A 27,229-nucleotide genomic window follows, 5' to 3' on the forward strand; every position below is an offset into this window, starting at 1 on the left:
GGTTTAAAATGCTTGTGGAAGCATCTTTGTCGCACCTGAGAGTTTGTATGAAAAGAGGACTGGCAGGTGTAGTGACATAAAATTTAAAAGAAGAGAGGGAGCCAACAGCACCCGGTGTTCCCAGGCGGTCACCCATCCAAGTACTAACCGGGCCCGATGTTGCTTAACTTCGGTGATCGGACGAGAACCGGTGTATTCAACATGGTATGGCCGTTGGCGTCCTTATACAGTAGCCGCACGGCAGAAGAAGGCTTCGCCTCTCCTCCCAACACACGCAATCGCCGTTTTCGGTGGCACATTTGACGCAAAGCACGTCCTTCCACCTCGAAGGCGACGCGCAGTGCGGCGCGCCGCCACGTGGGTCAGACGCACAACACAGCTGCTCGTTGCACCGCCTGTCATTCGTTTGTTCGACAAAGTATCCATCTCTTGTAGCGACGAAAGGTAAATTTTTGTTTACAAATTTACCGTTGTGCACTGCTACAAAACAATATGCCCTGACGTATTTCACAACATTTCTGTCACTTCACACTGTTTTGTTATTTCCAGAGACTCTTTGGAAGTCTTCCTTGGCGCACTCTTTTCAAATTGAGCTCCTTAATATCGTATCTTACGATAGTTTAAAATCAGTATGGAAGCATCTATGTCACATGAGAAAGGTAGCATGAAAAAAGGGCTGGCAGGGGTAGTGACAAGAAAGCAAGAAATGAAGACAGAGGGAAGCTTCTCACCTGCCTGACACGCGTCGCGCTTCCAGATATTTGCGTAATTCGCACGGTGCATTCTCGGCTGTCGCCTTCCGTCCCGACTTGTCCTGACTTTGCTCGACTGCCGCTCGCTGCCGCTCGGGTCGTGGTCCATATGACAGCACAAGTACGAGAAGCATCTGCGAGATGGGCGCGGGCCGAACCGACGTGTCCGAGGCGCCGTGTGCGGCCGTTCGGAGCTACCAGAGCCGCTCTGTGCTGCGCCGTGCCGTGGAAAGGTGCGAAAACATGCACACAAGACATAGGCTGTTCGGCAAAGTATCCATCTCTTGTAGCGACGAAAGGTAAATTTTTGTTTACAAATTTGCCGTTGTGCACTGCTACAAAATTGGAATTTAGCGCTCCTACAAAACAGTAGGCTCTGACGCATTTTAAGAGCACATCTGTCGATTCGCAGTGTTTCGTTATTTTCAACGAGTTCCTAGCACTCTTCCTCCGCGCATTCTTGTTCAAACTGAGTTCATTGCTGTAATTTCACATCTTACGTTTAATACAGTGGTTTAAAATGCTTGTGGAAGCATCTTTGTCGCACCTGAGAGTTTGTATGAAAAGAGGACTGGCAGGTGTAGTGACATAAAATTTAAAAGAAGAGAGGGAGCCAACAGCACCCGGTGTTCCCAGGCGGTCACCCATCCAAGTACTAACCGGGCCCGATGTTGCTTAACTTCGGTGATCGGACGAGAACCGGTGTATTCAACATGGTATGGCCGTTGGCGTCCTTATACAGTAGCCGCACGGCAGAAGAAGGCTTCGCCTCTCCTCCCAACACACGCAATCGCCGTTTTCGGTGGCACATTTGACGCAAAGCACGTCCTTCCACCTCGAAGGCGACGCGCAGTGCGGCGCGCCGCCACGTGGGTCAGACGCACAACACAGCTGCTCGTTGCACCGCCTGTCATTCGTTTGTTCGACAAAGTATCCATCTCTTGTAGCGACGAAAGGTAAATTTTTGTTTACAAATTTGCCGTTGTGCACTGCTACAAAACAATATGCCCTGACGTATTTCACAACATTTCTGTCACTTCACACTGTTTTGTTATTTCCAGAGACTCTTTGGAAGTCTTCCTTGGCGCACTCTATTCAAATTGAGCTCCTTAATATCGTATCTTACGATAGTTTAAAATCAGTATGGAAGCATCTATGTCACATGAGAAAGGTAGCATGAAAAAAGGGCTGGCAGGGGTAGTGACAAGAAAGCAAGAAATGAAGACAGAGGGAAGCGGTCTCACCTGCCTGACACGCGTCGCGCTTCCAGATATTTGCGTAATTCGCACGGTGTATTCTCGGCTGTCCCCTTCCGTCCCGACTTGTCCCGACTTTGCTCGACTGCCGCTCGCTGCCGCTCGGGTCGTGGTCCATATGACAGCACAAGTACGAGAAGCATCTGCGAGATGGGCGCGGGCCGAACCGACGTGTCCGAGGCGCCGTGTGCGGCCGTTCGGAGCTACCAGAGCCGCTCTGTGCTGCGCCGTGCCGTGGAAAGGTGCGAAAACATGCACACAAGACACAGGCTGTTCGGCAAAGTATCCATCTCTTGTAGCGACGAAAGGTAAATTTTTGTTTACAAATTTGCCGTTGTGCACTGCTACAAAATTGGAATTTAGCGCTCCTACAAAACAGTAGGCTCTGACGCATTTTAAGAGCACATCTGTCGATTCGCAGTGTTTCGTTATTTTCAACGAGTTCCTAGCACTCTTCCTCCGCGCATTCTTGTTCAAACTGAGTTCATTGCTGTAATTTCACATCTTACGTTTAATACAGTGGTTTAAAATGCTTGTGGAAGCATTTTTGTCGCACCTGAGAGTTTGTATGAAAAGAGGACTGGCAGGTGTAGTGACATAAAATTTAAAAGGAGAGAGGGAGCCAACAGCACCCGGTGTTCCCAGGCGGTCACCCATCCAAGTACTAACCGGGCCCGATGTTGCTTAACTTCGGTGATCGGACGAGAACCGGTGTATTCAACATGGTATGGCCGTTGGCGTCCTTATACAGTAGCCGCACGGCAGAAGAAGGCTTCGCCTCTCCTCCCAACACACGCAATCGCCGTTTTCGGTGGCACATTTGACGCAAAGCACGTCCTTCCACCTCGAAGGCGACGCGCAGTGCGGCGCGCCGCCACGTGGGTCAGACGCACAACACAGCTGCTCGTTGCACCGCCTGTCATTCGTTTGTTCGACAAAGTATCCATCTCTTGTAGCGACGAAAGGTAAATTTTTGTTTACAAATTTGCCGTTGTGCACTGCTACAAAACAATATGCCCTGACGTATTTCACAACATTTCTGTCACTTCACACTGTTTTGTTATTTCCAGAGACTCTTTGGAAGTCTTCCTTGGCGCACTCTTTTCAAATTGAGCTCCTTAATATCGTATCTTACGATAGTTTAAAATCAGTATGGAAGCATCTATGTCACATGAGAAAGGTAGCATGAAAAAAGGGCTGGCAGGGGTAGTGACAAGAAAGCAAGAAATGAAGACAGAGGGAAGCTTCTCACCTGCCTGACACGCGTCGCGCTTCCAGATATTTGCGTAATTCGCACGGTGCATTCTCGGCTGTCGCCTTCCGTCCCGACTTGTCCTGACTTTGCTCGACTGCCGCTCGCTGCCGCTCGGGTCGTGGTCCATATGACAGCACAAGTACGAGAAGCATCTGCGAGATGGGCGCGGGCCGAACCGACGTGTCCGAGGCGCCGTGTGCGGCCGTTCGGAGCTACCAGAGCCGCTCTGTGCTGCGCCGTGCCGTGGAAAGGTGCGAAAACATGCACACAAGACACAGGCTGTTCGGCAAAGTATCCATCTCTTGTAGCGACGAAAGGTAAATTTTTGTTTACAAATTTGCCGTTGTGCACTGCTACAAAATTGGAATTTAGCGCTCCTACAAAACAGTAGGCTCTGACGCATTTTAAGAGCACATCTGTCGATTCGCAGTGTTTCGTTATTTTCAACGAGTTCCTAGCACTCTTCCTCCGCGCATTCTTGTTCAAACTGAGTTCATTGCTGTAATTTCACATCTTACGTTTAATACAGTGGTTTAAAATGCTTGTGGAAGCATCTTTGTCGCACCTGAGAGTTTGTATGAAAAGAGGACTGGCAGGTGTAGTGACATAAAATTTAAAAGAAGAGAGGGAGCCAACAGCACCCGGTGTTCCCAGGCGGTCACCCATCCAAGTACTAACCGGGCCCGATGTTGCTTAACTTCGGTGATCGGACGAGAACCGGTGTATTCAACATGGTATGGCCGTTGGCGTCCTTATACAGTAGCCGCACGGCAGAAGAAGGCTTCGCCTCTCCTCCCAACACACGCAATCGCCGTTTTCGGTGGCACATTTGACGCAAAGCACGTCCTTCCACCTCGAAGGCGACGCGCAGTGCGGCGCGCCGCCACGTGGGTCAGACGCACAACACAGCTGCTCGTTGCACCGCCTGTCATTCGTTTGTTCGACAAAGTATCCATCTCTTGTAGCGACGAAAGGTAAATTTTTGTTTACAAATTTGCCGTTGTGCACTGCTACAAAACAATATGCCCTGACGTATTTCACAACATTTCTGTCACTTCACACTGTTTTGTTATTTCCAGAGACTCTTTGGAAGTCTTCCTTGGCGCACTCTTTTCAAATTGAGCTCCTTAATATCGTATCTTACGATAGTTTAAAATCAGTATGGAAGCATCTATGTCACATGAGAAAGGTAGCATGAAAAAAGGGCTGGCAGGGGTAGTGACAAGAAAGCAAGAAATGAAGACAGAGGGAAGCGGTCTCACCTGCCTGACACGCGTCGCGCTTCCAGATATTTGCGTAATTCGCACGGTGCATTCTCGGCTGTCGCCTTCCGTCCCGACTTGTCCCGACTTTGCTCGACTGCCGCTCGCTGCCGCTCGGGTCGTGGTCCATATGACAGCACAAGTACGAGAAGCATCTGCGAGATGGGCGCGGGCCGAACCGACGTGTCCGAGGCGCCGTGTGCGGCCGTTCGGAGCTACCAGAGCCGCTCTGTGCTGCGCCGTGCCGTGGAAAGGTGCGAAAACATGCACACAAGACACAGGCTGTTCGGCAAAGTATCCATCTCTTGTAGCGACGAAAGGTAAATTTTTGTTTACAAATTTGCCGTTGTGCACTGCTACAAAATTGGAATTTAGCGCTCCTACAAAACAGTAGGCTCTGACGCATTTTAAGAGCACATCTGTCGATTCGCAGTGTTTCGTTATTTTCAACGAGTTCCTAGCACTCTTCCTCCGCGCATTCTTGTTCAAACTGAGTTCATTGCTGTAATTTCACATCTTACGTTTAATACAGTGGTTTAAAATGCTTGTGGAAGCATTTTTGTCGCACCTGAGAGTTTGTATGAAAAGAGGACTGGCAGGTGTAGTGACATAAAATTTAAAAGGAGAGAGGGAGCCAACAGCACCCGGTGTTCCCAGGCGGTCACCCATCCAAGTACTAACCGGGCCCGATGTTGCTTAACTTCGGTGATCGGACGAGAACCGGTGTATTCAACATGGTATGGCCGTTGGCGTCCTTATACAGTAGCCGCACGGCAGAAGAAGGCTTCGCCTCTCCTCCCAACACACGCAATCGCCGTTTTCGGTGGCACATTTGACGCAAAGCACGTCCTTCCACCTCGAAGGCGACGCGCAGTGCGGCGCGCCGCCACGTGGGTCAGACGCACAACACAGCTGCTCGTTGCACCGCCTGTCATTCGTTTGTTCGACAAAGTATCCATCTCTTGTAGCGACGAAAGGTAAATTTTTGTTTACAAATTTGCCGTTGTGCACTGCTACAAAACAATATGCCCTGACGTATTTCACAACATTTCTGTCACTTCACACTGTTTTGTTATTTCCAGAGACTCTTTGGAAGTCTTCCTTGGCGCACTCTTTTCAAATTGAGCTCCTTAATATCGTATCTTACGATAGTTTAAAATCAGTATGGAAGCATCTATGTCACATGAGAAAGGTAGCATGAAAAAAGGGCTGGCAGGGGTAGTGACAAGAAAGCAAGAAATGAAGACAGAGGGAAGCTTCTCACCTGCCTGACACGCGTCGCGCTTCCAGATATTTGCGTAATTCGCACGGTGCATTCTCGGCTGTCGCCTTCCGTCCCGACTTGTCCTGACTTTGCTCGACTGCCGCTCGCTGCCGCTCGGGTCGTGGTCCATATGACAGCACAAGTACGAGAAGCATCTGCGAGATGGGCGCGGGCCGAACCGACGTGTCCGAGGCGCCGTGTGCGGCCGTTCGGAGCTACCAGAGCCGCTCTGTGCTGCGCCGTGCCGTGGAAAGGTGCGAAAACATGCACACAAGACACAGGCTGTTCGGCAAAGTATCCATCTCTTGTAGCGACGAAAGGTAAATTTTTGTTTACAAATTTGCCGTTGTGCACTGCTACAAAATTGGAATTTAGCGCTCCTACAAAACAGTAGGCTCTGACGCATTTTAAGAGCACATCTGTCGATTCGCAGTGTTTCGTTATTTTCAACGAGTTCCTAGCACTCTTCCTCCGCGCATTCTTGTTCAAACTGAGTTCATTGCTGTAATTTCACATCTTACGTTTAATACAGTGGTTTAAAATGCTTGTGGAAGCATCTTTGTCGCACCTGAGAGTTTGTATGAAAAGAGGACTGGCAGGTGTAGTGACATAAAATTTAAAAGAAGAGAGGGAGCCAACAGCACCCGGTGTTCCCAGGCGGTCACCCATCCAAGTACTAACCGGGCCCGATGTTGCTTAACTTCGGTGATCGGACGAGAACCGGTGTATTCAACATGGTATGGCCGTTGGCGTCCTTATACAGTAGCCGCACGGCAGAAGAAGGCTTCGCCTCTCCTCCCAACACACGCAATCGCCGTTTTCGGTGGCACATTTGACGCAAAGCACGTCCTTCCACCTCGAAGGCGACGCGCAGTGCGGCGCGCCGCCACGTGGGTCAGACGCACAACACAGCTGCTCGTTGCACCGCCTGTCATTCGTTTGTTCGACAAAGTATCCATCTCTTGTAGCGACGAAAGGTAAATTTTTGTTTACAAATTTGCCGTTGTGCACTGCTACAAAACAATATGCCCTGACGTATTTCACAACATTTCTGTCACTTCACACTGTTTTGTTATTTCCAGAGACTCTTTGGAAGTCTTCCTTGGCGCACTCTTTTCAAATTGAGCTCCTTAATATCGTATCTTACGATAGTTTAAAATCAGTATGGAAGCATCTATGTCACATGAGAAAGGTAGCATGAAAAAAGGGTTGGCAGGGGTAGTGACAAGAAAGCAAGAAATGAAGACAGAGGGAAGCGGTCTCACCTGCCTGACACGCGTCGCGCTTCCAGATATTTGCGTAATTCGCACGGTGCATTCTCGGCTGTCCCCTTCCGTCCCGACTTGTCCCGACTTTGCTCGACTGCCGCTCGCTGCCGCTCGGGTCGTGGTCCATATGACAGCACAAGTACGAGAAGCATCTGCGAGATGGGCGCGGGCCGAACCGACGTGTCCGAGGCGCCGTGTGCGGCCGTTCGGAGCTACCAGAGCCGCTCTGTGCTGCGCCGTGCCGTGGAAAGGTGCGAAAACATGCACACAAGACACAGGCTGTTCGGCAAAGTATCCATCTCTTGTAGCGACGAAAGGTAAATTTTTGTTTACAAATTTGCCGTTGTGCACTGCTACAAAATTGGAATTTAGCGCTCCTACAAAACAGTAGGCTCTGACGCATTTTAAGAGCACATCTGTCGATTCGCAGTGTTTCGTTATTTTCAACGAGTTCCTAGCACTCTTCCTCCGCGCATTCTTGTTCAAACTGAGTTCATTGCTGTAATTTCACATCTTACGTTTAATACAGTGGTTTAAAATGCTTGTGGAAGCATCTTTGTCGCACCTGAGAGTTTGTATGAAAAGAGGACTGGCAGGTGTAGTGACATAAAATTTAAAAGAAGAGAGGGAGCCAACAGCACCCGGTGTTCCCAGGCGGTCACCCATCCAAGTACTAACCGGGCCCGATGTTGCTTAACTTCGGTGATCGGACGAGAACCGGTGTATTCAACATGGTATGGCCGTTGGCGTCCTTATACAGTAGCCGCACGGCAGAAGAAGGCTTCGCCTCTCCTCCCAACACACGCAATCGCCGTTTTCGGTGGCACATTTGACGCAAAGCACGTCCTTCCACCTCGAAGGCGACGCGCAGTGCGGCGCGCCGCCACGTGGGTCAGACGCACAACACAGCTGCTCGTTGCACCGCCTGTCATTCGTTTGTTCGACAAAGTATCCATCTCTTGTAGCGACGAAAGGTAAATTTTTGTTTACAAATTTGCCGTTGTGCACTGCTACAAAACAATATGCCCTGACGTATTTCACAACATTTCTGTCACTTCACACTGTTTTGTTATTTCCAGAGACTCTTTGGAAGTCTTCCTTGGCGCACTCTTTTCAAATTGAGCTCCTTAATATCGTATCTTACGATAGTTTAAAATCAGTATGGAAGCATCTATGTCACATGAGAAAGGTAGCATGAAAAAAGGGCTGGCAGGGGTAGTGACAAGAAAGCAAGAAATGAAGACAGAGGGAAGCGGTCTCACCTGCCTGACACGCGTCGCGCTTCCAGATATTTGCGTAATTCGCACGGTGCATTCTCGGCTGTCGCCTTCCGTCCCGACTTGTCCCGACTTTGCTCGACTGCCGCTCGCTGCCGCTCGGGTCGTGGTCCATATGACAGCACAAGTACGAGAAGCATCTGCGAGATGGGCGCGGGCCGAACCGACGTGTCCGAGGCGCCGTGTGCGGCCGTTCGGAGCTACCAGAGCCGCTCTGTGCTGCGCCGTGCCGTGGAAAGGTGCGAAAACATGCACACAAGACATAGGCTGTTCGGCAAAGTATCCATCTCTTGTAGCGACGAAAGGTAAATTTTTGTTTACAAATTTGCCGTTGTGCACTGCTACAAAATTGGAATTTAGCGCTCCTACAAAACAGTAGGCTCTGACGCATTTTAAGAGCACATCTGTCGATTCGCAGTGTTTCGTTATTTTTAACGAGTTCCTAGCACTCTTCCTCCGCGCATTCTTGTTCAAACTGAGTTCATTGCTGTAATTTCACATCTTACGTTTAATACAGTGGTTTAAAATGCTTGTGGAAGCATCTTTGTCGCACCTGAGAGTTTGTATGAAAAGAGGACTGGCAGGTGTAGTGACATAAAATTTAAAAGAAGAGAGGGAGCCAACAGCACCTTTTTTTTTTTTTTTTTTTTTTTTTGTCGCACCTGAGAGTTTGTATGAAAAGAGGGCTGGCAGGTGTAGTGACGTACAATCTAAAAAGAGAGAGGGAGCCAACAGCACCTTTTTTTTTTTTTTTTTTTTTTTTTTTTTTTTTTTTTTGAAAACGAAATGTGATAAATGCCTCCCATATATACGCCAAAAACAGAAAGAGGAAACGGAAAGATAATGCGGATTCACACCGTAACAATCGATGATGACGACTGTCCAAAGGGAACACAAAACATTTGTACGCAACCAGGACGACGCATCCACCGGAAAAGGAAAGTCATTGTCGGTCGGGCATCGAGCGTGGCTGGCAGGCGGCGGCAATGAGGGCAGGGGTCAATTAGTCTGAGGCCTGGCCACAGTGTCGCCCCCACACCCGTCATCACTCATATCGACCGTAAAACAAAACAATATTTCATGTATGAAAAAAAGAGAAATCGCAACAGCCTAGGTGTAGTAAAAACAACATGAAACAAAACGCTATTTTAAAGCGCCGGTAATCCTGGTGTGAAATCCCACACCGACGAAAGGTTCCAAAAGTGCCGAGCGCAGACACGTGACGTGAAGTGGGAGCGCTCGACAGTAAAAGAAATGAAAAAAAAATGAAAAAAAGAAAAAAGAAAAAATAACGCAAACAGTCACCACTAGAAACTAGAACTGAAACATCAGTAAAGAATCTCGTCACGCCACATACGGGGAAAAAAAAGAAAAAAGAAAAAAGAAACTAATAATACCGACACTCATGCCAAACAAGAAGTTTGGCAATAACGTCCAGAGAAAACTGAAAAGACTTCTGATGTCGTTCGATAGTCAAGTTTCGGCAATTTTCGTTCCAGAAAACATAGAGAAAGTCGCATTTATTCATATTGTGTCGAACAAGGGCAATTTGAAAATACGAGACAATAACATCCATGTTACGCAGGTACCGACATACGCGCAAAAGCATGCGCCAGTGCGACCTGCAAAAAATTTGCAAAATTTTGCCGATAATGTGGGGATGTCTGAATCTGAGAATGTTGGGTCCATAAAAAGGTAAGGAAGTCCAAATCGGTACACAACTTTAAAGAGAAAATAGCAAAAACTGTATGGCCAAAGATCCACACCGTGGCATTTCGCTTGGTGGTGGGGTAGACGACACACTGCGGAATTAATACATCATCCACAGTAACGGTTCGAGCGTCCACCCGCTGAATCAGACGAATCATATCCCTGGCGACGTCCCAAACACGGCGGAAGCGGTCACACGCAAAGCGGTGTTCAAGAGTATCGTCGACAGTACACACGTCACACACTCCAGATGGGATAAGGTTGATGGAATGAAGTTTGGAGTTGGTAGGGATGGTGCGATGCACCACCTTGTACCATGCAGCGTGTACTGAAGCCGGGAGGACTTTGTTGGCGAGGTTTTGCCACACTGCCACCCAGTTGCAGCGTGGCAATCGATACTCCCACTTGCAACGAATAGGAGGTCCGCGTATAGCATCGCAGACAGCGCTAACCGTGTGGGCGGAGATGTCACGAAGTGTCAGGTAACTATTATCGAAATAGTAGCGGCGCACGTAAGAAAGATAAAACGGGATGTGCGACACAGAAACAGGTGCCACTTCAGAATGAGGACGATAACGATTAAAAACAACCGCGGTGGGACTGCAAGGTGCCTTCTGCATAACAGCGGTAATTCTCTTCCACAGGAGAGCCGCACATTTGGCTGAAAAATCGACAAGTCCCAAACCACCGTCGGACAGGCCCAAGGTACAGACAGCATGTGACACCTTAAAAATCTCCCCCCTCCATAAAAACCAGTAAATCGCCTGTGTGATGGCGCGCCCCAATTGCTTGGGTACCGGGAGAACCTGCGCAAGGTACCACGCCCTTGCCAAGAAGTTATTATTTATTAAATGCACCTTTTCCCGAAGGGCCAAATTTCGGACCGCATGGATCTTGACAACAGCACGAATCCGATGCAGCGTAGGCCGCCAATTTAATGCTTCCATCTGCTGTGGATTCGAGGATAAAAGGACTCCAAGAACTTTATGCTGCTGCTGTACACAGAACCAGTCCCTACGAAGGGTACGTGCGCGGGCGGTGAGCGGTAAAAGAACAGTTTTCTGTGTATTGACAATCGCCCCCGTAGCTTGTTCAAAGTTGTGCAGAACGACTTGCAACCTGTCAACATCGTCTAAATGCTCAATAAATACGCCAAGGTCATCAGCGTATGCTTTACAAACCAATCTGGTAGTCCCCATCTGAATGCCGCGACATTCCTGACCGATATAGCGGAGGAGGGGATCCAGCGCAATGGCAAAAAGCGCCATGGAAAGCGGACACCCTTGCCGCACGGAGCGACCTACACGAAAAGCAGGAGTAAGACGACCATTAACACAGATGCGTGACGTAGCATTTTGCAACAGATGCGTCACTAAGTTGGTAAATTTATAACCAAACCCCATGCGTACCAAAACCTGACGCAAATAAAAATGACTAATACGGTCAAAGGCATTCTTAAAATCAACTAATAAAATCGCCGCAGTCCGAAGCCGAGCACTTTTTACATAGCCAATGCAGTCCCTGTAAGCAAGGATAGCGTCAAAGATATTCCGATCGCGCACCGCACACGTTTGCTGAGGACTAAGTACCGCCGGCAAAATGTTTTTAAGTCGCTGAGCGACGCAGCGCGTGACGATCTTGTAGTCAACATTTAATAAAGTAATCGGACGGACAGCGTCGATATTTGGCACAGCATTGGATTTGGGAACGAGCGTCACAACCCCCTCCACAAAGGCAGCTGGTACAGTCACACCATTTCGAATATCATTTACCAAATCTACTAAAATCTCACTAAAAAGATGAAAAAATTTCAAATAAAATTCCGCAGGAATCCCATCTGGACCTGGAGACTTCCCGTTGGGACTCCGCCGAACGGCATCGAGAACTTCATCAGACGTAAAGGCGGCAGTTAAATGATTCCTGTCCGGGCGAGTTAAAACATGGGGTACAGTCTGCAAAAAATCTCGCAACGCGTCGGAATCCACATCAACAGCACGGAAAAGTGAAGCGAAATGTTCAAAAATATCTGTTTCAATTTCCGACTGTACAGAAGTTCGATCGCCGTTTCGCAGCCGCCAAACATTAATCTTCAAACGTTCACGGCGTTTGCGTTCCCTGTGTAAATGGTAAATGGACAGAGGTTCCCCAGTAACAAGTCCCGCAGGCTGACTTCGGACGGTCACCCCATCACTAACGGCACGCATGTCAAGTAAAAGCTTTGCTTGAAATTGCTTCAGAGTAGGCAACAACTCGGGCTGTGACGTCACCCGCAACGCTAAGTCCCGTAAACAAGCCTGGCGGAAGCGAGCCGTTGCCCGACGCCAGCGTGCCGCCTCACGGCTGTAATCAATTAAAAATTTCCTAATCGCCGGTTTAACTATCGCAACCCACCACTCAATGGTGCTACTATGACCGCCTCGAGTCCGCAACAACCGTTGCCATAGACGGTTAAAACAAGTCACAAAATGGTCGTCATTGAGTAAACTGCAATTGAACTTCCACAAATTGGTACGGCGAGGAACACACAAACGAGGCAATAAAAGACGACAGGAGTAACTGGAGTGGTCAGAAAATACGACAGGAGTCACGTCAGCACTACAAATACGGGCAGACAGCTGCCTAGACACATAAATCCGATCGAGGCGGCTACGCCCGGTACCGTAAAAATAGGTGAAGTAGGTGAAATCCGGGTGTAAAACACGCCACGTGTCAAGCAGCTGAAAACTAGTGACTAAAGTACCCAGCTCGTGACATTTGTTTGGACGCGGCTCTTGATCGCTGTCGTCTAAAACACAATTAAAATCACCCCCAACGATTAAAGTATCGACATTCCTGGATAGAAGCTGACACAAATCTCTACCATAAAATTCAGCCCTGGCCGGTTTAACATTTCCTGACGGAGCGTACACATTTACAAACACAATTCCAAAAATGGTACAAGCAACAGCGCGACCGTTCGGTAAAATGTCAACGTTAGATATTGGTAAGCCAGAACGCACTAAAATTGCAGTGCCCGTATCGTTATCAGGGGCAATATTATCAATCACAGTAAAATCAGTAAAATCGTGCAAAAACAAAAGCGCTTCACAAGTCACCTCCTGTAAAAAAGCGACGTGACAGTTATTATCATACAAGAAATTTTTTAAAATCATAGCCTTCTGCGGATTTCGCAACTTATTAAGATTAACTGTTAAGATGTTCCACTGGCTACAGTCGTTAACCATATACACGTAATAACACAGTTAAAAAACAAGAAAATAAAAGAAAAACATGAAATTTGCTTAAAACAAGATAAAACATACAAACTTGCTAGGAGGGGGAAGACATACAATGAGTCACACTAATGGTTACCACCGGCCTCCACATCCGCCGACCAATCCTGTGACTGACTAGGAAGGGGGGGCGGGAGCGGTGGAGTCCCAGAAACTGTGACGGCACCTTCTGTGGCGGAATGCTCCACGGCGGGCATTTCGACATCCGAAGATAAAGGCGGCACCAAATCGTGGGTGGAAGGGGGGGCACGACGAAGGTGCGAATCTTCGGCCTTTCTTTTGGTTGGAAAGGGGGAAGGTGTCACAGACAAAGGCGGATCCACCGCCATGCCGGAATCGGCATCAGAAGTCGGTTGGCTCAGGAAGGTTTTCAAATGTTGCACCGCGATGTCACGTTTCTGCGTTGCAGCAACAACATCACCCTCCGGCTGAGTGCGGGAAGAGGTCTGCTTTTTCGCGTGGCGCCTGCTGCCTCCCCCCTGAGACGGGCGGTGGCTGAGGTCTACGCCGTCGCGCGCGGCCGGTTGTCGGGAGGTCGGTTGCCCGACCGACCGAACCTGAGGGGGGGCAGGAGAACGCGCCACCGGAGACGGACTCCGATTTTTGTCCGAAAAACCACGCGTATTAAACGAAGCAGAGCTACTGGCACTACGTAAACGTGGGGTGCCAGAAGCTCGAGCGACATTCCGGTCCCTACGCGGTTTCGGTGCAGTAAAAGCTTCACGTTCTACAACAGCACTGGCAGCAGAAAGACTGTCGGGGACGGTAGTAGGAGCAACCGCCGATATGTCGGGTTCCGTAACCGGGACAGTATGCGCAACAGTTTCTGCCGACATCGGCACGGATTGCGGTGAGACTTCGTCCACTACCGGTTTTTCAAAAACAGATACGGTTGTCGCAGCCGCGAGCAAAGAAGGCTCAACAGGAGGTTCAGAAACAGAAACAGAGTCACTATCAGGAACAGACGTGTCCATGACGTCAGCGGCGGCCGAGACAGGGGGGGCGGCCGCGAGTTGCACACGTGCGGGGGGGGGGGGCGGAACCTAAACTCGTTGCAGCAACAGAAGCAAAGCTAGGCCCACTTAAAACGTCCTCACGTGGCAACTGAACAGGCTGCCTGCGTTTAGGACAGTTTTGTCGGTAATGACCAACAGCACCGCAAAAGGAACACGTCTGAGGTTGACCACTATAGGTTATAAAAGCACGATGACCGTTAACTAACAAGAAGGACGGAATATGTTGTCGTACTATCATCTTTACACTCCTCACGCCGTTTTCGACCTGAAAAACATAGGCGGAAGACCACTTCTCTTTAAAAACAGATATCACGGTCCCGTACGGCCGCAAATGACGAGATATTGTGTCATTCCGGATTTCAAAAGGCAAGTTGAACACACGAACATTTCGAAGGCCAAACCCACCATGAGAAATAGTCACGTTACTAATGCGACCGTCTAGATGTCGAAATTTACGGATACCATCATTAACATTTACCACGGTATCACACAATTCGGGAGTTTTCAACTTCAAAAACACGGAATTGATAAAAGTATCAAATTGAACTCCGAGAACGTCATCGGTCGACAAACACAATTCCTCAAGTATCCAACGGTGAATTTCGAAAGCTGACGGTTTTCCGACGGAACTATCGAATTCGCATTGCACATTATTTTGTCGTTCTTCACTATTATCATACAACATTGCCATAACTTACGGACTTGATGAAATGTAGCCGCGAGGCAGGAGACAGACGACACGCGAGGCGCCGCCGGCCAAGTCGCACAAGGAAGTACTGCTCGCTCGGCACCGAGGTGTTGCCAGGCGGGCAGACAGCCAAGTACTAACCGGGCCCGATGTTGCTTAACTTCGGTGATCGGACGAGAACCGGTGTATTCAACATGGTATGGCCGTTGGCGTCCTTATACAGTAGCCGCACGGCAGAAGAAGGCTTCGCCTCTCCTCCCAACACACGCAATCGCCGTTTTCGGTGGCACATTTGACGCAAAGCACGTCCTTCCACCTCGAAGGCGACGCGCAGTGCGGCGCGCCGCCACGTGGGTCAGACGCACAACACAGCTGCTCGTTGCACCGCCTGTCATTCGTTTGTTCGACAAAGTATCCATCTCTTGTAGCGACGAAAGGTAAATTTTTGTTTACAAATTTGCCGTTGTGCACTGCTACAAAACAATATGCCCTGACGTATTTCACAACATTTCTGTCACTTCACACTGTTTTGTTATTTCCAGAGACTCTTTGGAAGTCTTCCTTGGCGCACTCTTTTCAAATTGAGCTCCTTAATATCGTATCTTACGATAGTTTAAAATCAGTATGGAAGCATCTATGTCACATGAGAAAGGTAGCATGAAAAAAGGGCTGGCAGGGGTAGTGACAAGAAAGCAAGAAATGAAGACAGAGGGAAGCGGTCTCACCTGCCTGACACGCGTCGCGCTTCCAGATATTTGCGTAATTCGCACGGTGCATTCTCGGCTGTCGCCTTCCGTCCCGACTTGTCCCGACTTTGCTCGACTGCCGCTCGCTGCCGCTCGGGTCGTGGTCCATATGACAGCACAAGTACGAGAAGCATCTGCGAGATGGGCGCGGGCCGAACCGACGTGTCCGAGGCGCCGTGTGCGGCCGTTCGGAGCTACTAGAGCCGCTCTGTGCTGCGCCGTGCCGTGGAAAGGTGCGAAAACATGCACACAAGACACAGGCTGTTCGGCAAAGTATCCATCTCTTGTAGCGACGAAAGGTAAATTTTTGTTTACAAATTTGCCGTTGTGCACTGCTACAAAACAATATGCCCTGACGTATTTCACAACATTTCTGTCACTTCACACTGTTTTGTTATTTCCAGAGACTCTTTGGAAGTCTTCCTTGGCGCACTCTTTTCAAATTGAGCTCCTTAATATCGTATCTTACGATAGTTTAAAATCAGTATGGAAGCATCTATGTCACATGAGAAAGGTAGCATGAAAAAAGGGCTGGCAGGGGTAGTGACAAGAAAGCAAGAAATGAAGACAGAGGGAAGCGGTCTCACCTGCCTGACACGCGTCGCGCTTCCAGATATTTGCGTAATTCGCACGGTGCATTCTCGGCTGTCCCCTTCCGTCCCGACTTGTCCCGACTTTGCTCGACTGCCGCTCGCTGCCGCTCGGGTCGTGGTCCATATGACAGCACAAGTACGAGAAGCATCTGCGAGATGGGCGCGGGCCGAACCGACGTGTCCGAGGCGCCGTGTGCGGCCGTTCGGAGCTACCAGAGCCGCTCTGTGTTGCGCCGTGCCGTGGAAAGGTGCGAAAACATGCACACAAGACACAGGCTGTTCGGCAAAGTATCCATCTCTTGTAGCGACGAAAGGTAAATTTTTGTTTACAAATTTGCCGTTGTGCACTGCTACAAAATTGGAATTTAGCGCTCCTACAAAACAGTAGGCTCTGACGCATTTTAAGAGCACATCTGTCGATTCGCAGTGTTTCGTTATTTTCAACGAGTTCCTAGCACTCTTCCTCCGCGCATTCTTGTTCAAACTGAGTTCATTGCTGTAATTTCACATCTTACGTTTAATACAGTGGTTTAAAATGCTTGTGGAAGCATCTTTGTCGCACCTGAGAGTTTGTATGAAAAGAGGACTGGCAGGTGTAGTGACATAAAATTTAAAAGAAGAGAGGGAGCCAACAGCACCCGGTGTTCCCAGGCGGTCACCCATCCAAGTACTAACCGGGCCCGATGTTGCTTAACTTCGGTGATCGGACGAGAACCGGTGTATTCAACATGGTATGGCCGTTGGCGTCCTTATACAGTAGCCGCACGGCAGAAGAAGGCTTCGCCTCTCCTCCCAACACACGCAATCGCCGTTTTCGGTGGCACATTTGACGCAAAGCACGTCCTTCCACCTCGAAGGCGACGCGCAGTGCGGCGCGCCGCCACGTGGGTCAGACGCACAACACAGCTGCTCGTTGCACCGCCTGTCATTCGTTTGTTCGACAAAGTATCCATCTCTTGTAGCGACGAAAGGTAAATTTTTGTTTACAAATTTGCCGTTGTGCACTGCTACAAAACAATATGCCCTGACGTATTTCACAACATTTCTGTCACTTCACACTGTTTTGTTATTTCCAGAGACTCTTTGGAAGTCTTCCTTGGCGCACTCTTTTCAAATTGAGCTCCTTAATATCGTATCTTACGATAGTTTAAAATCAGTATGGAAGCATCTATGTCACATGAGAAAGGTAGCATGAAAAAAGGGCTGGCAGGGGTAGTGACAAGAAAGCAAGAAATGAAGACAGAGGGAAGCGGTCTCACCTGCCTGACACGCGTCGAGCTTCCAGATATTTGCGTAATTCGCACGGTGCATTCTCGGCTGTCCCCTTCCGTCCCGACTTGTCCCGACTTTGCTCGACTGCCGCTCGCTGCCGCTCGGGTCGTGGTCCATATGACAGCACAAGTACGAGAAGCATCTGCGAGATGGGCGCGGGCCGAACCGACGTGTCCGAGGCGCCGTGTGCGGCCGTTCGGAGCTACCAGAGCCGCTCTGTGCTGCGCCGTGCCGTGGAAAGGTGCGAAAACATGCACACAAGACACAGGCTGTTCGGCAAAGTATCCATCTCTTGTAGCGACGAAAGGTAAATTTTTGTTTACAAATTTGCCGTTGTGCACTGCTACAAAATTGGAATTTAGCGCTCCTACAAAACAGTAGGCTCTGACGCATTTTAAGAGCACATCTGTCGATTCGCAGTGTTTCGTTATTTTCAACGAGTTCCTAGCACTCTTCCTCCGCGCATTCTTGTTCAAACTGAGTTCATTGCTGTAATTTCACATCTTACGTTTAATACAGTGGTTTAAAATGCTTGTGGAAGCATCTTTGTCGCACCTGAGAGTTTGTATGAAAAGAGGACTGGCAGGTGTAGTGACATAAAATTTAAAAGGAGAGAGGGAGCCAACAGCACCCGGTGTTCCCAGGCGGTCACCCATCCAAGTACTAACCGGGCCCGATGTTGCTTAACTTCGGTGATCGGACGAGAACCGGTGTATTCAACATGGTATGGCCGTTGGCGTCCTTATACAGTAGCCGCACGGCAGAAGAAGGCTTCGCCTCTCCTCCCAACACACGCAATCGCCGTTTTCGGTGGCACATTTGACGCAAAGCACGTCCTTCCACCTCGAAGGCGACGCGCAGTGCGGCGCGCCGCCACGTGGGTCAGACGCACAACACAGCTGCTCGTTGCACCGCCTATCATTCGTTTGTTCGACAAAGTATCCATCTCTTGTAGCGACGAAAGGTAAATTTTTGTTTACAAATTTGCCGTTGTGCACTGCTACAAAACAATATGCCCTGACGTATTTCACAACATTTCTGTCACTTCACACTGTTTTGTTATTTCCAGAGACTCTTTGGAAGTCTTCCTTGGCGCACTCTTTTCAAATTGAGCTCCTTAATATCGTATCTTACGATAGTTTAAAATCAGTATGGAAGCATCTATGTCACATGAGAAAGGTAGCATGAAAAAAGGGCTGGCAGGGGTAGTGACAAGAAAGCAAGAAATGAAGACAGAGGGAAGCGGTCTCACCTGCCTGACACGCGTCGCGCTTCCAGATATTTGCGTAATTCGCACGGTGCATTCTCGGCTGTCCCCTTCCGTCCCGACTTGTCCCGACTTTGCTCGACTGCCGCTCGCTGCCGCTCGGGTCGTGGTCCATATGACAGCACAAGTACGAGAAGCATCTGCGAGATGGGCGCGGGCCGAACCGACGTGTCCGAGGCGCCGTGTGCGGCCGTTCGGAGCTACCAGAGCCGCTCTGTGCTGCGCCGTGCCGTGGAAAGGTGCGAAAACATGCACACAAGACACAGGCTGTTCGGCAAAGTATCCATCTCTTGTAGCGACGAAAGGTAAATTTTTGTTTACAAATTTGCCGTTGTGCACTGCTACAAAATTGGAATTTAGCGCTCCTACAAAACAGTAGGCTCTGACGCATTTTAAGAGCACATCTGTCGATTCGCAGTGTTTCGTTATTTTCAACGAGTTCCTAGCACTCTTCCTCCGCGCATTCTTGTTCAAACTGAGTTCATTGCTGTAATTTCACATCTTACGTTTAATACAGTGGTTTAAAATGCTTGTGGAAGCATCTTTGTCGCACCTGAGAGTTTGTATGAAAAGAGGACTGGCAGGTGTAGTGACATAAAATTTAAAAGAAGAGAGGGAGCCAACAGCACCCGGTGTTCCCAGGCGGTCACCCATCCAAGTACTAACCGGGCCCGATGTTGCTTAACTTCGGTGATCGGACGAGAACCGGTGTATTCAACATGGTATGGCCGTTGGCGTCCTTATACAGTAGCCGCACGGCAGAAGAAGCCTTCGCCTCTCCTCCCAACACACGCAATCGCCGTTTTCGGTGGCACATTTGACGCAAAGCACGTCCTTCCACCTCGAAGGCGACGCGCAGTGCGGCGCGCCGCCACGTGGGTCAGACGCACAACACAGCTGCTCGTTGCACCGCCTGTCATTCGTTTGTTCGACAAAGTATCCATCTCTTGTGGCGACGAAAGGTAAATTTTTGTTTACAAATTTGCCGTTGTGCACTGCTACAAAACAATATGCCCTGACGTATTTCACAACATTTCTGTCACTTCACACTGTTTTGTTATTTCCAGAGACTCTTTGGAAGTCTTCCTTGGCGCACTCTTTTCAAATTGAGCTCCTTAATATCGTATCTTACGATAGTTTAAAATCAGTATGGAAGCATCTATGTCACATGAGAAAGGTAGCATGAAAAAAGGGCTGGCAGGGGTAGTGACAAGAAAGCAAGAAATGAAGACAGAGGGAAGCGGTCTCACCTGCCTGACACGCGTCGCGCTTCCAGATATTTGCGTAATTCGCACGGTGCATTCTCGGCTGTCCCCTTCCGTCCCGACTTGTCCCGACTTTGCTCGACTGCCGCTCGCTGCCGCTCGGGTCGTGGTCCATATGACAGCACAAGTACGAGAAGCATCTGCGAGATGGGCGCGGGCCGAACCGACGTGTCCGAGGCGCCGTGTGCGGCCGTTCGGAGCTACCAGAGCCGCTCTGTGCTGCGCCGTGCCGTGGAAAGGTGCGAAAACATGCACACAAGACACAGGCTGTTCGGCAAAGTATCCATCTCTTGTAGCGACGAAAGGTAAATTTTTGTTTACAAATTTGCCGTTGTGCACTGCTACAAAATTGGAATTTAGCGCTCCTACAAAACAGTAGGCTCTGACGCATTTTAAGAGCACATCTGTCGATTCGCAGTGTTTCGTTATTTTCAACGAGTTCCTAGCACTCTTCCTCCGCGCATTCTTGTTCAAACTGAGTTCATTGCTGTAATTTCACATCTTACGTTTAATACAGTGGTTTAAAATGCTTGTGGAAGCATCTTTGTCGCACCTGAGAGTTTGTATGAAAAGAGGACTGGCAGGTGTAGTGACATAAAATTTAAAAGAAGAGAGGGAGCCAACAGCACCCGGTGTTCCCAGGCGGTCACCCATCCAAGTACTAACCGGGCCCGATGTTGCTTAACTTCGGTGATCGGACGAGAACCGGTGTATTCAACATGGTATGGCCGTTGGCGTCCTTATACAGTAGCCGCACGGCAGAAGAAGGCTTCGCCTCTCCTCCCAACACACGCAATCGCCGTTTTCGGTGGCACATTTGACGCAAAGCACGTCCTTCCACCTCGAAGGCGACGCGCAGTGCGGCGCGCCGCCACGTGGGTCAGACGCACAACACAGCTGCTCGTTGCACCGCCTGTCATTCGTTTGTTCGACAAAGTATCCATCTCTTGTAGCGACGAAAGGTAAATTTTTGTTTACAAATTTGCCGTTGTGCACTGCTACAAAACAATATGCCCTGACGTATTTCACAACATTTCTGTCACTTCACACTGTTTTGTTATTTCCAGAGACTCTTTGGAAGTCTTCCTTGGGGCACTCTTTTCAAATTGAGCTCCTTAATATCGTATCTTACGATAGTTTAAAATCAGTATGGAAGCATCTATGTCACATGAGAAAGGTAGCATGAAAAAAGGGCTGGCAGGGGTAGTGACAAGAAAGCAAGAAATGAAGACAGAGGGAAGCGGTCTCACCTGCCTGACACGCGTCGCGCTTCCAGATATTTGCGTAATTCGCACGGTGCATTCTCGGCTGTCGCCTTCCGTCCCGACTTGTCCCGACTTTGCTCGACTGCCGCTCGCTGCCGCTCGGGTCGTGGTCCATATGACAGCACAAGTACGAGAAGCATCTGCGAGATGGGCGCGGGCCGAACCGACGTGTCCGAGGCGCCGTGTGCGGCCGTTCGGAGCTACCAGAGCCGCTCTGTGCTGCGCCGTGCCGTGGAAAGGTGCGAAAACATGCACACAAGACACAGGCTGTTCGGCAAAGTATCCATCTCTTGTAGCGACGAAAGGTAACTTTTTGTTTACAAATTTGCCGTTGTGCACTGCTACAAAATTGGAATTTAGCGCTCCTACAAAACAGTAGGCTCTGACGCATTTTAAGAGCACATCTGTCGATTCGCAGTGTTTCGTTATTTTCAACGAGTTCCTAGCACTCTTCCTCCGCGCATTCTTGTTCAAACTGAGTTCATTGCTGTAATTTCACATCTTACGTTTAATACAGTGGTTTAAAATGCTTGTGGAAGCATCTTTGTCGCACCTGAGAGTTTGTATGAAAAGAGGACTGGCAGGTGTAGTGACATAAAATTTAAAAGAAGAGAGGGAGCCAACAGCACCCGGTGTTCCCAGGCGGTCACCCATCCAAGTACTAACCGGGCCCGATGTTGCTTAACTTCGGTGATCGGACGAGAACCGGTGTATTCAACATGGTATGGCCGTTGGCGTCCTTATACAGTAGCCGCACGGCAGAAGAAGCCTTCGCCTCTCCTCCCAACACACGCAATCGCCGTTTTCGGTGGCACATTTGACGCAAAGCACGTCCTTCCACCTCGAAGGCGACGCGCAGTGCGGCGCGCCGCCACGTGGGTCAGACGCACAACACAGCTGCTCGTTGCACCGCCTGTCATTCGTTTGTTCGACAAAGTATCCATCTCTTGTAGCGACGAAAGGTAAATTTTTGTTTACAAATTTGCCGTTGTGCACTGCTACAAAACAATATGCCCTGACGTATTTCACAACATTTCTGTCACTTCACACTGTTTTGTTATTTCCAGAGACTCTTTGGAAGTCTTCCTTGGCGCACTCTTTTCAAATTGAGCTCCTTAATATCGTATCTTACGATAGTTTAAAATCAGTATGGAAGCATCTATGTCACATGAGAAAGGTAGCATGAAAAAAGGGCTGGCAGGGGTAGTGACAAGAAAGCAAGAAATGAAGACAGAGGGAAGCGGTCTCACCTGCCTGACACGCGTCGCGCTTCCAGATATTTGCGTAATTCGCACGGTGCATTCTCGGCTATCGCCTTCCGTCCCGACTTGTCCCGACTTTGCTCGACTGCCGCTCGCTGCCGCTCGGGTCGTGGTCCATATGACAGCACAAGTACGAGAAGCATCTGCGAGATGGGCGCGGGCCGAACCGACGTGTCCGAGGCGCCGTGTGCGGCCGTTCGGAGCTACCAGAGCCGCTCTGTGCTGCGCCGTGCCGTGGAAAGGTGCGAAAACATGCACACAAGACACAGGCTGTTCGGCAAAGTATCCATCTCTTGTAGCGACGAAAGGTAAATTTTTGTTTACAAATTTGCCGTTGTGCACTGCTACAAAATTGGAATTTAGCGCTCCTACAAAACAGTAGGCTCTGACGCATTTTAAGAGCACATCTGTCGATTCGCAGTGTTTCGTTATTTTCAACGAGTTCCTAGCACTCTTCCTCCGCGCATTCTTGTTCAAACTGAGTTCATTGCTGTAATTTCACATCTTACGTTTAATACAGTGGTTTAAAATGCTTGTGGAAGCATCTTTGTCGCACCTGAGAGTTTGTATGAAAAGAGGACTGGCAGGTGTAGTGACATAAAATTTAAAAGAAGAGAGGGAGCCAACAGCACCCGGTGTTCCCAGGCGGTCACCCATCCAAGTACTAACCGGGCCCGATGTTGCTTAACTTCGGTGATCGGACGAGAACCGGTGTATTCAACATGGTATGGCCGTTGGCGTCCTTATACAGTAGCCGCACGGCAGAAGAAGGCTTCGCCTCTCCTCCCAACACACGCAATCGCCGTTTTCGGTGGCACATTTGACGCAAAGCACGTCCTTCCACCTCGAAGGCGACGCGCAGTGCGGCGCGCCGCCACGTGGGTCAGACGCACAACACAGCTGCTCGTTGCACCGCCTGTCATTCGTTTGTTCGACAAAGTATCCATCTCTTGTAGCGACGAAAGGTAAATTTTTGTTTACAAATTTGCCGTTGTGCACTGCTACAAAACAATATGCCCTGACGTATTTCACAACATTTCTGTCACTTCACACTGTTTTGTTATTTCCAAGGACTCTTTGGAAGTCTTCCTTGGCGCACTCTTTTCAAATTGAGCTCCTTAATATCGTATCTTACGATAGTTTAAAATCAGTATGGAAGCATCTATGTCACATGAGAAAGGTAGCATGAAAAAAGGGCTGGCAGGGGTAGTGACAAGAAAGCAAGAAATGAAGACAGAGGGAAGCGGTCTCACCTGCCTGACACGCGTCGCGCTTCCAGATATTTGCGTAATTCGCACGGTGCATTCTCGGCTGTCCCCTTCCGTCCCGACTTGTCCCGACTTTGCTCGACTGCCGCTCGCTGCCGCTCGGGTCGTGGTCCATATGACAGCACAAGTACGAGAAGCATCTGCGAGATGGGCGCGGGCCGAACCGACGTGTCCGAGGCGCCGTGTGCGGCCGTTCGGAGCTACCAGAGCCGCTCTGTGCTGCGCCGTGCCGTGGAAAGGTGCGAAAACATGCACACAAGACACAGGCTGTTCGGCAAAGTATCCATCTCTTGTAGCGACGAAAGGTAAATTTTTGTTTACAAATTTGCCGTTGTGCACTGCTACAAAATTGGAATTTAGCGCTCCTACAAAACAGTAGGCTCTGACGCATTTTAAGAGCACATCTGTCGATTCGCAGTGTTTCGTTATTTTCAACGAGTTCCTAGCACTCTTCCTCCGCGCATTCTTGTTCAAACTGAGTTCATTGCTGTAATTTCACATCTTACGTTTAATACAGTGGTTTAAAATGCTTGTGGAAGCATCTTTGTCGCACCTGAGAGTTTGTATGAAAAGAGGACTGGCAGGTGTAGTGACATAAAATTTAAAAGAAGAGAGGGAGCCAACAGCACCCGGTGTTCCCAGGCGGTCACCCATCCAAGTACTAACCGGGCCCGATGTTGCTTAACTTCGGTGATCGGACGAGAACCGGTGTATTCAACATGGTATGGCCGTTGGCGTCCTTATACAGTAGCCGCACGGCAGAAGAAGGCTTCGCCTCTCCTCCCAACACACGCAATCGCCGTTTTCGGTGGCACATTTGACGCAAAGCACGTCCTTCCACCTCGAAGGCGACGCGCAGTGCGGCGCGCCGCCACGTGGGTCAGACGCACAACACAGCTGCTCGTTGCACCGCCTGTCATTCGTTTGTTCGACAAAGTATCCATCTCTTGTAGCGACGAAAGGTAAATTTTTGTTTACAAATTTGCCGTTGTGCACTGCTACAAAACAATATGCCCTGACGTATTTCACAACATTTCTGTCACTTCACACTGTTTTGTTATTTCCAGAGACTCTTTGGAAGTCTTCCTTGGCGCACTCTTTTCAAATTGAGCTCCTTAATATCGTATCTTACGATAGTTTAAAATCAGTATGGAAGCATCTATGTCACATGAGAAAGGTAGCATGAAAAAAGGGCTGGCAGGGGTAGTGACAAGAAAGCAAGAAATGAAGACAGAGGGAAGCGGTCTCACCTGCCTGACACGCGTCGCGCTTCCAGATATTTGCGTAATTCGCACGGTGCATTCTCGGCTGTCCCCTTCCGTCCCGACTTGTCCCGACTTTGCTCGACTGCCGCTCGCTGCCGCTCGGGTCGTGGTCCATATGACAGCACAAGTACGAGAAGCATCTGCGAGATGGGCGCGGGCCGAACCGACGTGTCCGAGGCGCCGTGTGCGGCCGTTCGGAGCTACCAGAGCCGCTCTGTGCTGCGCCGTGCCGTGGAAAGGTGCGAAAACATGCACACAAGACACAGGCTGTTCGGCAAAGTATCCATCTCTTGTAGCGACGAAAGGTAAATTTTTGTTTACAAATTTGCCGTTGTGCACTGCTACAAAATTGGAATTTAGCGCTCCTACAAAACAGTAGGCTCTGACGCATTTTAAGAGCACATCTGTCGATTCGCAGTGTTTCGTTATTTTCAACGAGTTCCTAGCACTCTTCCTCCGCGCATTCTTGTTCAAACTGAGTTCATTGCTGTAATTTCACATCTTACGTTTAATACAGTGGTTTAAAATGCTTGTGGAAGCATCTTTGTCGCACCTGAGAGTTTGTATGAAAAGAGGACTGGCAGGTGTAGTGACATAAAATTTAAAAGAAGAGAGGGAGCCAACAGCACCCGGTGTTCCCAGGCGGTCACCCATCCAAGTACTAACCGGGCCCGATGTTGCTTAACTTCGGTGATCGGACGAGAACCGGTGTATTCAACATGGTATGGCCGTTGGCGTCCTTATACAGTAGCCGCACGGCAGAAGAAGGCTTCGCCTCTCCTCCCAACACACGCAATCGCCGTTTTCGGTGGCACATTTGACGCAAAGCACGTCCTTCCACCTCGAAGGCGACGCGCAGTGCGGCGCGCCGCCACGTGGGTCAGACGCACAACACAGCTGCTCGTTGCACCGCCTGTCATTCGTTTGTTCGACAAAGTATCCATCTCTTGTAGCGACGAAAGGTAAATTTTTGTTTACAAATTTGCCGTTGTGCACTGCTACAAAACAATATGCCCTGACGTATTTCACAACATTTCTGTCACTTCACACTGTTTTGTTATTTCCAGAGACTCTTTGGAAGTCTTCCTTGGCGCACTCTTTTCAAATTGAGCTCCTTAATATCGTATCTTACGATAGTTTAAAATCAGTATGGAAGCATCTATGTCACATGAGAAAGGTAGCATGAAAAAAGGGCTGGCAGGGGTAGTGACAAGAAAGCAAGAAATGAAGACTGAGGGAAGCGGTCTCACCTGCCTGACACGCGTCGCGCTTCCAGATATTTGCGTAATTCGCACGGTGCATTCTCGGCTGTCGCCTTCCGTCCCGACTTGTCCCGACTTTGCTCGACTGCCGCTCGCTGCCGCTCGGGTCGTGGTCCATATGACAGCACAAGTACGAGAAGCATCTGCGAGATGGGCGCGGGCCGAACCGACGTGTCCGAGGCGCCGTGTGCGGCCGTTCGGAGCTACCAGAGCCGCTCTGTGCTGCGCCGTGCCGTGGAAAGGTGCGAAAACATGCACACAAGACACAGGCTGTTCGGCAAAGTATCCATCTCTTGTAGCGACGAAAGGTAAATTTTTGTTTACAAATTTGCCGTTGTGCACTGCTACAAAATTGGAATTTAGCGCTCCTACAAAACAGTAGGCTCTGACGCATTTTAAGAGCACATCTGTCGATTCGCAGTGTTTCGTTATTTTCAACGAGTTCCTAGCACTCTTCCTCCGCGCATTCTTGTTCAAACTGAGTTCATTGCTGTAATTTCACATCTTACGTTTAATACAGTGGTTTAAAATGCTTGTGGAAGCATCTTTGTCGCACCTGAGAGTTTGTATGAAAAGAGGACTGGCAGGTGTAGTGACATAAAATTTAAAAGAAGAGAGGGAGCCAACAGCACCCGGTGTTCCCAGGCGGTCACCCATCCAAGTACTAACCGGGCCCGATGTTGCTTAACTTCGGTGATCGGACGAGAACCGGTGTATTCAACATGGTATGGCCGTTGGCGTCCT

At 49.4% G+C, this 27,229-nt stretch overlaps 16 non-coding genes and 1 pseudogene across 16 annotated transcripts; all 17 read right to left on the bottom strand.

The window, feature by feature from the left end:
• Positions 1–99: 99 nt before the first annotated feature.
• Positions 100–218, bottom strand: LOC126273613 (5S ribosomal RNA). Its single transcript, XR_007549460.1, has one exon. It is a non-coding gene; the product is annotated as a 5S ribosomal RNA (ribosomal RNA).
• Positions 219–1,363: 1,145 nt separating this feature from the next.
• On the bottom strand, positions 1,364–1,482 carry LOC126273614 (5S ribosomal RNA). Its single transcript, XR_007549461.1, has one exon. It is a non-coding gene; the product is annotated as a 5S ribosomal RNA (ribosomal RNA).
• A 1,146-nt stretch (positions 1,483–2,628) lies between these two features.
• LOC126273615 (5S ribosomal RNA) lies at positions 2,629–2,747 on the bottom strand. Its single transcript, XR_007549462.1, has one exon. It is a non-coding gene; the product is annotated as a 5S ribosomal RNA (ribosomal RNA).
• Positions 2,748–3,892: 1,145 nt separating this feature from the next.
• LOC126273616 (5S ribosomal RNA) lies at positions 3,893–4,011 on the bottom strand. The gene has a single exon (XR_007549463.1). It is a non-coding gene; the product is annotated as a 5S ribosomal RNA (ribosomal RNA).
• Positions 4,012–5,157: 1,146 nt separating this feature from the next.
• LOC126273617 (5S ribosomal RNA) lies at positions 5,158–5,276 on the bottom strand. The gene has a single exon (XR_007549464.1). It is a non-coding gene; the product is annotated as a 5S ribosomal RNA (ribosomal RNA).
• A 1,145-nt stretch (positions 5,277–6,421) lies between these two features.
• LOC126273618 (5S ribosomal RNA) lies at positions 6,422–6,540 on the bottom strand. Its single transcript, XR_007549465.1, has one exon. It is a non-coding gene; the product is annotated as a 5S ribosomal RNA (ribosomal RNA).
• A 1,146-nt stretch (positions 6,541–7,686) lies between these two features.
• LOC126273619 (5S ribosomal RNA) lies at positions 7,687–7,805 on the bottom strand. Its single transcript, XR_007549466.1, has one exon. It is a non-coding gene; the product is annotated as a 5S ribosomal RNA (ribosomal RNA).
• A 7,308-nt stretch (positions 7,806–15,113) lies between these two features.
• Positions 15,114–15,231, bottom strand: LOC126274543 (5S ribosomal RNA; annotated as a pseudogene).
• Positions 15,232–16,985: 1,754 nt separating this feature from the next.
• On the bottom strand, positions 16,986–17,104 carry LOC126273621 (5S ribosomal RNA). The gene has a single exon (XR_007549468.1). It is a non-coding gene; the product is annotated as a 5S ribosomal RNA (ribosomal RNA).
• A 1,146-nt stretch (positions 17,105–18,250) lies between these two features.
• On the bottom strand, positions 18,251–18,369 carry LOC126273622 (5S ribosomal RNA). The gene has a single exon (XR_007549469.1). It is a non-coding gene; the product is annotated as a 5S ribosomal RNA (ribosomal RNA).
• Positions 18,370–19,515: 1,146 nt separating this feature from the next.
• LOC126273623 (5S ribosomal RNA) lies at positions 19,516–19,634 on the bottom strand. The gene has a single exon (XR_007549470.1). It is a non-coding gene; the product is annotated as a 5S ribosomal RNA (ribosomal RNA).
• A 1,146-nt stretch (positions 19,635–20,780) lies between these two features.
• LOC126273624 (5S ribosomal RNA) lies at positions 20,781–20,899 on the bottom strand. The gene has a single exon (XR_007549471.1). It is a non-coding gene; the product is annotated as a 5S ribosomal RNA (ribosomal RNA).
• A 1,146-nt stretch (positions 20,900–22,045) lies between these two features.
• Positions 22,046–22,164, bottom strand: LOC126273625 (5S ribosomal RNA). Its single transcript, XR_007549472.1, has one exon. It is a non-coding gene; the product is annotated as a 5S ribosomal RNA (ribosomal RNA).
• Positions 22,165–23,310: 1,146 nt separating this feature from the next.
• Positions 23,311–23,429, bottom strand: LOC126273627 (5S ribosomal RNA). The gene has a single exon (XR_007549473.1). It is a non-coding gene; the product is annotated as a 5S ribosomal RNA (ribosomal RNA).
• Positions 23,430–24,575: 1,146 nt separating this feature from the next.
• Positions 24,576–24,694, bottom strand: LOC126273628 (5S ribosomal RNA). Its single transcript, XR_007549474.1, has one exon. It is a non-coding gene; the product is annotated as a 5S ribosomal RNA (ribosomal RNA).
• A 1,146-nt stretch (positions 24,695–25,840) lies between these two features.
• On the bottom strand, positions 25,841–25,959 carry LOC126273629 (5S ribosomal RNA). The gene has a single exon (XR_007549475.1). It is a non-coding gene; the product is annotated as a 5S ribosomal RNA (ribosomal RNA).
• A 1,146-nt stretch (positions 25,960–27,105) lies between these two features.
• Positions 27,106–27,224, bottom strand: LOC126273630 (5S ribosomal RNA). Its single transcript, XR_007549476.1, has one exon. It is a non-coding gene; the product is annotated as a 5S ribosomal RNA (ribosomal RNA).
• Positions 27,225–27,229: the final 5 nt, after the last annotated feature.

Source organism: Schistocerca gregaria, chromosome 5 (genome assembly GCF_023897955.1).
Source record: "Schistocerca gregaria isolate iqSchGreg1 chromosome 5, iqSchGreg1.2, whole genome shotgun sequence".
In the NCBI taxonomy this organism is placed as follows: domain Eukaryota; kingdom Metazoa; phylum Arthropoda; class Insecta; order Orthoptera; family Acrididae; genus Schistocerca; species Schistocerca gregaria.